This window comes from Xyrauchen texanus, chromosome 23 (genome assembly GCF_025860055.1).
Source record: "Xyrauchen texanus isolate HMW12.3.18 chromosome 23, RBS_HiC_50CHRs, whole genome shotgun sequence".
In the NCBI taxonomy this organism is placed as follows: domain Eukaryota; kingdom Metazoa; phylum Chordata; class Actinopteri; order Cypriniformes; family Catostomidae; genus Xyrauchen; species Xyrauchen texanus.
This window is the reverse complement of record NC_068298.1, coordinates 34,685,946-34,695,630: the sequence shown is the minus strand read 5'-3', so window position 1 is coordinate 34,695,630 and position 9,685 is coordinate 34,685,946. Positions and strand designations below refer to the sequence as shown.

At 43.1% G+C, this 9,685-nt stretch overlaps 1 pseudogene; it reads right to left on the bottom strand.

Annotated features, from left to right (window-relative positions):
- Positions 1 to 4,873: 4,873 nt before the first annotated feature.
- Positions 4,874 to 9,353, bottom strand: LOC127663086 (uncharacterized; annotated as a pseudogene).
- Positions 9,354 to 9,685: the final 332 nt, after the last annotated feature.

The following is a 9,685-nucleotide window of genomic DNA, read 5'->3' as shown; positions in this document are numbered from 1 at the left end:
TGTGATCCCACCTCACACACACTGATATTATGTACACATAGAGGTCTGCTGAGGTGTGTGAGCATTTTAATTTGAACTCCCTGAAGCCTTTGAAAGTCTGGACCTAGTTTCAAGCATGTTTGTTACAAGTACTTGTTTAGCGTGAGATTATGGTTCTGTTACCGCATTGGACAAAACAAGCTGTTATTGAGCTCAGCAACTGACATGAATGAGTATTAGTCAGGTGGAACCCAAAGCTGCCTATACAAATTATCAATATTAAGAAAAAGTCCCAGACACACTATTGAAAAAATATTCAATGTTTAAACTACTCTTAATGTAGCAAAGTAGAGAGATTTCCTGTAGTTTGGCTCTGGTCATGAATTGGACGTGGCCCCTTTAAGACCAGAGTTTTACGACACCCGTATTCTGGCACTCTCTTGTGTTAGAGACGTGAAAACAAACATTGTGCAAGAGAGCTCATGGTTTTGTTCATTGTTTGAGAATTCTTTGGGTTAACATAATATTTCATACAAAATGCTGATAAATTGCATTAAAAACAGTATGTGTTTAGAAGAGTTATGTTAAAATTGAGTGTTTGTTATGGATCATTTTTGAAGGATGCCCCATATGGATTGCATATGTGGAGTTTGACCACATTCTGCATACATGCAAGGACTGGGTATGTAAATCTATATTAAACATATGTAATTTAGTGTTTTCCAATATAGTGAATAAGGTGTAATATGTGTTATATGAGAAAACATGAGTGTTATTGTTTTAAACTGCAAAATATATCCTTGAAGTCTGGTTAAAATATAAGCAGGATGCTTTGGGTGATTTAAGTATGTGTTGAATGCATAAAATACTGTGAGTGTTGAAGCATGTTTCAGTATGCATTAAGTATGTGTTGAGGCATGTGGGTGGGCTGGTGAACTGTTTGTGTTTACACTTAACATTAGCCTCTACCGTATTTCATTACTGTATTTCATTTTAAATATTTCACTGAACCACATTTGTTTTTAATTTCTTTTTTTTTCCCCCAGTTCTTTTATAAATGGCCCCATTGACCACGGTTTTATAAAAAAAAATTCCCCCAACAGCCGTCAGATTAAAACCCAAAAAATATATTTTTGTAACCTGCGTTGTTTCTTTACAATCTTGTCAGAGAGTCAAAATGAAGTTCCAAATGCATGCTGAATGACCAAAATTGAAAGCAATGAACTCATGCTAATAGTAATCATAGTGCAAATACGCACATGTTATTTCTCTGTCATCGGTGCACATGGGTTTTGCAGCAGTAGTGACATCTTGCATTATTTTGCCATGATTAATTTATGGGGGGGTGGTTAGAGTAAAGATTAGCTGTCATTTCCCCAGAGGTGAGCAATATAATATTAAACTAATTCTCCTGTTGAAGAAATCATGTTGTCTGTTCAAGGTGATGGACAACTAAATTAGGAGAACAAGTAGGTAAGTATTTTATATATGAAAGTGCTCTGTTTATCGTTCTAATGATAGCTCACCAAAACAGATTCTTTACAAGCAAAACACACAGTTCCAGAGTGAATGATAAAAGCCCCTTTATGTCCATGGTGAGGGCAAGAAAAACCTACAATACTTGATAAACATGTCAGAAACCAATGAGTGAACTATAATGGGTAGAAATTGTACATATGCTCTAAAGTTTTCTTAAAGTAATATTCCGGTTCAATACAAGTTAAGCTCAATCGATAGCATATTTGTGGCATAATAAATAATTTAGACTCCCACCCCCTTTTTTTTTTTTTTTATAAAAAGAGGCTACAGTGAGGCACTTACAATGGAAGTAAATAGGGATAATTTTTGGAGAAATGTTAAGCTTATAATTTTAAAAAAGCACTTTTACCAAACCTGAAGTATGTAATTTGTATGCTGCTAGTGCCTCCAAATGGAATTGCAAAAATAAACGAAGCTTTCTGAATACGCCCCATTCAGTTGGTCAAACAAAGACAGCAGTGATGGGAAGATAGGATAATTTTACAGACTTGGATCTTTGAGTCTCATTCAGCAAAATGAACGAATCTTTATTAAAGCCATTTTGTTCATTATGTTCATTTGAGCAGAATTAAATAAAAATGTAACATTTTCAATAGCCAAATCGCCCCATCACGTCTACTTACGCAAACTTTGATTATAGTCCCAATAAGGAAAAAATTATAATGCTGCCAAGGACAAAAGATTAGTTCACCTCTGGAATCTTCTTGTCCGAATCATTCAAGTGTCAAGTGGTTTTTGTTGTAATTTCATGCATATACACTTAGTACAGTATACAGCGAAACGAGACAACGTTCCTCCAGGACCATGGTGCTACATAAAACAGCATAGAACAAACCCAGAACCACATGAGACTACACAGACTAAATAATATACCTATATAAAGTGCACGTGCAAACGTGTGCAAAAAGTACTGGACAGTATAATAAATTACTAACAATGAACAGGACAATAGACACAGTAAGAGACAGTGCAGCGCCGACCAGTACACAGTAGAGCAAAAGTTTCTAAAAATGCCAAATGTAAACATAACATACTATGAGATAGTGTTCTATGCATATAGCAGTTATTGAGGTAGCAGCCACGTATAAAGTGAAAAAATTAAAGTGCAACTCAGGACACGTGTGTGTGTGTTAAACCAGTCTCTGAGTATTGAGGAGTCTGATGGCTTGGGGAAAGAATCTGTTACACAGTCTGGCCGTGAGGGCCCGAATGCTTCAGTACCTCTTGCCAGACGGCAGGAGGGTGAAGAGTTTGTGTGAGGGGTGTGTGGGGTCGTCCACAATGCTGGTTGCTTTGTGGATGCAGTGTTTTTTGTAAATGTCTTTGATGGAGGGAAGAGAGACCCCGATGATCTTCTCAGCTGTCCTCACTATCCTCTGCAGGGCTTTGCGGTCCGAAACGGTGCAAGTCCCAAACCAGGCAGTGATGCAGCTGCTCAGGATGCTCTCAATAGTCCCTCTATAGAATGTAGTGAGGATGAGGTGTGGGAGATGTGCTTTCCTCCGACTTCGAAGAAAGTAGAGACGCTGCTGGGCTTTCTAGGTAATAGAGCTGGTGTTGAGGGACCAGGTGAGGGTCTCCACCAAGTGAACACCAAGGAATTTGGTGCTTTGACGATCTCCACAGAGGAGCCGTCGATGTTCAGAGACAGGTTGTTGGCTCTACACCAGTCCGTTAGCCACTGCACCTCCTCTCTGTATGCTGACTCGTCGTTCTTGCTGATGAGACCCACCACGGTCGTGTCATCTGCGAACTTGACGATGTGGTTCGAGCTGTGCATTGCTGCACAGTCGTGAGTCAGCAGAGTGAACAGCAGTGGACTGAGCACACAGCCCTGCTGGGCCCCACTGCTCAGTGTGGTGGTGGTGGAGATGCTGTTCCGGACTGACTGAGGTCTCCCAGTCAGGAAGTCCAGGATCCAGTTGCAGAGGGAGGTGTCCAGGCCAAGCAGGTTCAGCTTTCCAATCAGGTGCTGGGGAATGATTGTGTTGAATGCTGAGCTGAAGACTATGAACAGCATTCGAACATATGAGTCCTTTTTATCTAGGTGGGTGAGGGCCAGATAGAGGGTGGTGGCGATGGCATCGTTTGTTGAACTGTTTGGACGATACGCAAACTGCAGTGGGTCTAGTGAGGGGGGCAGCTGGGTCTTAATGTGCCTCATAACGAGCCTCTCGAAGCACTTCATGATGATGGTTGTGAGTGTGACGGAACGGTAGTCGTTGAGGCAGGACACTGAAGACTTCTTTGGCATGGGTACAATGGTGGTGGCCTTGAAGCACGTTGGAACGACGGCGCTGCTCAGAGAGATGTTGAAGATGTCGGTAAGAACATCTGCCAGCTTTTCTGCACCTCTTCTCATTCGTTCTTTTGTCATGTGACAGCCGTATACTATGGCTGTCATGTCACAAAAGAATGAACAACTCGGACTAGATGACTCGAGAGGTGAATGAATAATTTCTGTTTCCTGTGTGAGCAATGCATAGCCTAACAGCTGTCACGTAACAAAAGAACGAATGACTCAGACCAAAAGAGTTGAAAGGTGAACAAATCATTTCTGTTTCCTGTACAGCGCCTATGCTGTTTTCACATAAAAAACGAATGGAGACTCGGCAATGCCACCACAAAACGTACAGCCAACACAAAATGAACAAATCACTCTGTGAGACTACTTGTTCTTCTCAGTCACATAAAAGATTTGTTCAAAATGAATGAATCGTTCATGAACAACCCATCACTAAAAGATAGTCTAGAGCCCAACTCATGCCATTGGTTGAGTAAATGTCATTGTGCTTGGCATAGATGTGCCGCTTAAAACAGTTTTCGAGAAAATTAACCCATGAATGGCTTAATTATAGTTGTCTCTGCATATTAAGCTGGGAAAGGAGGAAGTATTTTATCACAGAAAAAGGTTTAAATTAGTATATATTTTTTTAAAACGTGTGTAATGTTTGAGCTGTAAAGCTTTTTAAATCCTCACTTTTTACAGTAGTTTTAGGGTTTACTGCATTAATCAAAGACTTGGGGGAATTGGACCATTAAAGGGATAATTCACCCAAAAATGAAAATTCTCTAATGATTTACTCACCCTCCTGGCATCCCAGATATGTATTACTTTCTTTCTTCTGAAGAGCAGAAATTAAGAGTTTTAGAAGAATATTTCAGCTCTATATGTCCATACAATGCAAGTGAATGGGTGCCAAAATGCTGAAGTTCCAAAATCCACAAAAAGGCAGATTAGTTTGGAGAAACACCATCTGTATGTAGATGAAGCGGCTTGGATGAACCCAGGGTCATCGGGTGTTTCGCGTCTAATTATCAGACACCCTCACCTGGGTGACCCAACCGGGGATTATCAGTCCCCAGCTTGTGTCCAAGCGGCACGCTACACCATGGATCCCCCCTCTTGATCCACATCCAACTTGAAACTTTTTCCACAGCTTCAATGATGTTCCTGGTGGCTTTTCTTTCCTACAACCCTCTGATGCCAAGGAGCCTGAGTGCCCAGTGCAGACACTGCCCTGGAAATCCCCTGCAGCCCACCTCGATAGGCTCACAGTGGGCCTTCCATACATTCCCTCTACAGGCCTCTAGCAGCTCAACGTATTTGGCCCTCTTCAGCTCATGGGCTTCCTCTACGCGGTCTTCCCAGGGGACTGTATGTTCCAAGATCATTACTTGTTTGAAGAGTCAGATGTTAACCCTCTGGGGTCTGGGGGTATTTTGGGCCCTGGAGAAGTTTTGACATGCCTTGACATTTGTGCTTTTTTCAGTTGCTTAAAAACATGTTAATGGCTAAAGTCTAATTACACTGTATTCAGCACAAACTGGGCAACAATAATATGTGAGCAAAATGCATGTACAGGTTTGTATTTTTGAGAAAATAATGTTTATGCATGGTTCTTGAAATAATTTACATTTTAAGTCACTGAAATAAAGTCACTGAAATAAAGTCATATAACACATAATAAACATTTGTCCACAAGTCCTTTGAGAACTGGATCTTGTAGCCTAGAGGTTTTGCTACAAAATGATGTGAAAACCATCCTGATCACTCATTCATACAAAACAATATAGTAATTGAACTTTTGTAAGACACTTTTAGCGTTGATAGGTAATATGCGAGGAGGCGTGAACTATCACAAATATTTATGTGATTCACACCTGAGGATAAAAAAGACCACTCCTCTGGGCCTATCAATGAGGAATGTGACAAAGAGAATGAATGTGAGGACACTTAATGATCAAAATTAAGTTTTAAGTTAAAAGAAGTAATCTGACTATACATTTTCTTTACATAAAGACTTTACTTAATTTTAGACCTACACTACCGTTAAAAGAAGTCTCTTCTGCTCACCAAGACTGCATTTATTTGATCCAAAATACAGTAAAAACATTGTTAACTCATTTTACAATTTAAAAGAACAGTTTTCTATTTGAATATATTGTAAAATGTGATCAAAGCTGAATTTTCAGCATCAATACTGAAGTCTTCAGTGTCACATGATCCTTCAGAAATCATATATGGGATAATTCTAATATGGGCATATTTAAAGTGCATTTTACTCATTTAACCAGAACACATATTTGCAAGCACAAGCTTTGTTGATGATAACGAGGCAGCATAAACACGTTAAAATATAATCTAAACATTCATATTATTTTTATATCATATTACATATCATATTTATATCATTAAGCATACAATGTAAATGCCTGCTTTATATGTATTTAAATGTAACTAAAACTTGCCAATTAGGACATATTTCAAATGTCAATACTTTGAATCCTGTCTGGAAACAGTCCAACTAGCAAAATATGTACGTTTATATAAAATAGCATGTCAGCTAATGAAAACTAAATTACTTACTCGTCCGAAATTGTATCCTCGGCTGGATCAAGTCTCTCTTCAAAATACAAATGTTCATCAGAGAACCGCTCTTCTTCTGAGGAAAATGTTAACTCATCCTTACATCCAGGAGTTTACAAACATGCAGAAAAGTTTAGTTGTGTTGTGTTTACATCAAATCTCGCAGTCGGGGCGTTCCCTTGATCGTCTCAGCACATTAGCGTATGAATGGCGCGCTATGCTGGTGGGTGGGATCACATTATTTTTATTTTCTTAATTTTACAAAAGCACAAGATTTTGTTGTTATTGTGAGTGTACACAAATAAAAGTAGACCCTTTATAGTCTCTAATGATGTCTTACACTTATCTGTATACCCAAAAATGACAGAGTATTTTAAATTGTTTCTGCTGCAATGACGAAAATATCCAGCGCCGGCGCGTCCGTCGACCCAGAGGGTTAAGACCACGTCTGGCCTGAGTCTTGTTTTCGCAATGTGCTCTGGGAACTTCAGCCGTCTCCCGAGGTCCACTTTCAGCTGCCAGTCACGAGCCGAGGCGAGTAGCCCTGTTGAGATCTTCCGCTCTGCCTGCGTTTTCTCCCCTGCCCTGACAAAGGTGATGTTATGCCTTGCTGGGAGCTGCTATATGCTCTGTCATATTCCTGTGCAAATGGTATCCGCTACTACCTTCAACACCTAGTCATGGCGCCATGTGTACCTCCCCTCTCCAAGGGCTTTTGGGCAGCTGCTCAGGATGTGCTCTAGAGTTTCCACAAGACCCCAAGTATGCAGATTGGATGGGCTTGGGAGAACATTGAATACTGACTGAATCAGAAATTTGAGTCTCGCTGTTTCTGACTTCCACATTTCTGTCCATGTGATCTTTCTGGTAGATGCATGGTCCCAGGTTGTCCAAGCTCCCTGCTGACGCATGACCACTGTCCTACTGCGGCACTCCTCCTCTACCTCAGCACGGATCTCCTCCTGGACCAGCCGCCGTCTCTCACACCCATGCGCTTTGTCGTAGCGGGGTCTTGTATGACTACCAAGCCCTGCTCGTCCGACTGCCAGAGAACCTACCAAGACACCATGTCTCAGCCTTGCTTCTGCCTGCTCAACTGCCCCCTGAGCCCGCCACTTCCTTCTAGTTCTCACTGTGATGCCTGCAGAGGAGACTCTGGAGTCAGATGAGTCCCTGTAAAGTAGGACCTCCCTGGCTCTGGTGACTTTAAACACCTCTGTCAGGCTGGTGAAGGGATGCTGCAGCTTGTTAGTGTGCCCATATAGAGCAATACTGCTAAGGCTCTTCAGCAGGCCCAGCCACCTGTGAAGGAACTGGCTGATGTTTCACTCACAGCACTCCATGGTGGTTATCGGGACTTCGTATATCAGCAGTGGCCAAAGGAGCCTTGGCAGGATTCCGTGTTGATAGATCCATGCTTTGAACTTCCCTGGGAGTCCTGAATTGTTCACTGCTGACAGGCATAATTTCAGTTCAGTGTTGACTGGACCGCTGCGGTGTCTCTCAGGGTTCCATCAAAGATCTTCCCCAGGCTCTTCATGGGCGTCTCGAACACTGATGGAACTAGGACTCCCTCTATGTTGAAGCGATACTTATCGACCACTATACTATTCCTCAGGACCAAGGACCTGGATTTGGCTGGCTTGAAGGCCATCCTTGCCCATGTGATGAAACTCTCCAGCCCACGCAGGAGCCAGCGGCATCCTGTCACTGAAGTTGATGTGACCGTCAGATCATCCATGAAAGCTTGTATCGGAGGTTGGCAAATACCAGATCTGGACAAAGGGGCCCCTGCATTCCACTTCTGCTGACTTGAGGAGCATATTCATTGCCAGGGCGAACAACACCACTGAAATGGTGCAACCAGTAATGATGCCTTTCTCTAGGCGATGCCATGCTGATGTGATTGTCCCAGAGGTGAATCACAAACTGAAGCTGCCGTGGTAGTCCCGAATGAGTTCTTGGATCTTCTCAGGGACATGGAATGCTGCCAAGGTTTTTGTCACCAGCTTATGTGGAATGGATCCGTAAGCATTCGCAAGGTCAAGCCAGAGGACTGACAGGTCGCCTCGGTTTTCCTTTGCTTCACGGATCAACATACAGGGTGACCACTCCTGTATGCTCTATACAGCCTGGCACGCCTGGAACGCCTCCCTTCTGCACTGTGTCTATATAGGAATTCCTCAGGTGGTACTCAGGAAGCCAGTTTTCAAGGACCTTGAAAAAGACTTTACCTTCTACACTTAGCGGCGAGATGGTGCGGAACTGCGTGATGTCACTCGCCTTCTCCTCCTTTGGTATCCAAACACTTTCTGCATGCCTCCACTGCTTGGCTACCTTCCCCCTCCACCTTACTACCCTGATGAGTCTCCATAGCCTCTGCAGGAGTCTCGGGCAATTATTGTATACTTTGTATGGCACTCCACTCGGCCCTGGAGTTGCACTTGTCCGCGCCACTCTGACTATAGCCCAGACTTCTGCCATGGTGGGCTCTTTGTTGTTAAACTGGATGGATGGGTCTGGTGGTGTAATTAGCTCTCCAGGGGGGGGGGCAGGTCTTCCTCTCTCCTACTGTCTCTGTAGGTGTCACTGAGGTGTCGGTTGATTTCCTCTTCTGGGCATGTGAGGGTCCCGCTCCGCTTCTGTCCAAGCAGCTGTTTATTGAATATAAAGGGATTTGTTATGAAGGCAGACCGCTTGCGAGCCCTCTCCCTGCTGCTTTTCCTATGCCACTCTGCGTGTCAGAGGGAAATAAGCTTCTGTCGTACGATGTTCCGGAGCTCTGTGAGGGCTGTTCTGTCCTCTTCTCTTCTCTTGCCTTCCTGTACTGCTGCTTTAGAGACCTTAGTTCTTTCCTGAGCTGTGTGATCTTAATCTCATGCCGGTTTGGCCTAGCTGTGCTGCTGGCTTTTGGTTGTTTAATGCCAAATCTTTCAGCACTGATGCTGATGATCAAAGTGCACATCAACTGGAGTCGCTGATCCACCTCCCCCCTTGATGAAGCTTCAAGGGTAGCATCAGCATCCTCGTCAAACTGGCGCCACTCAGTCCCCTTGTGTGCTGCAGTCCATGCAACCCGGCAATGTTCCGATGGTCTACTAGGTGAAGCATGCAAAACTTGGAGGTTCTGGACACTGTGGTGTGGCTCCAGATCCTGTTCCTCCTCCATTTCACCAGGGACAGTGGTATGCACTGTCTCTGAGTGCTGCTAAACTTGCTTCATCCTTGTGCAGACCGTCTTGGTCTGGTGGATCCTCAGACCTCTCAGGTTCTTACAGATCTTGCCGCATAAACAGG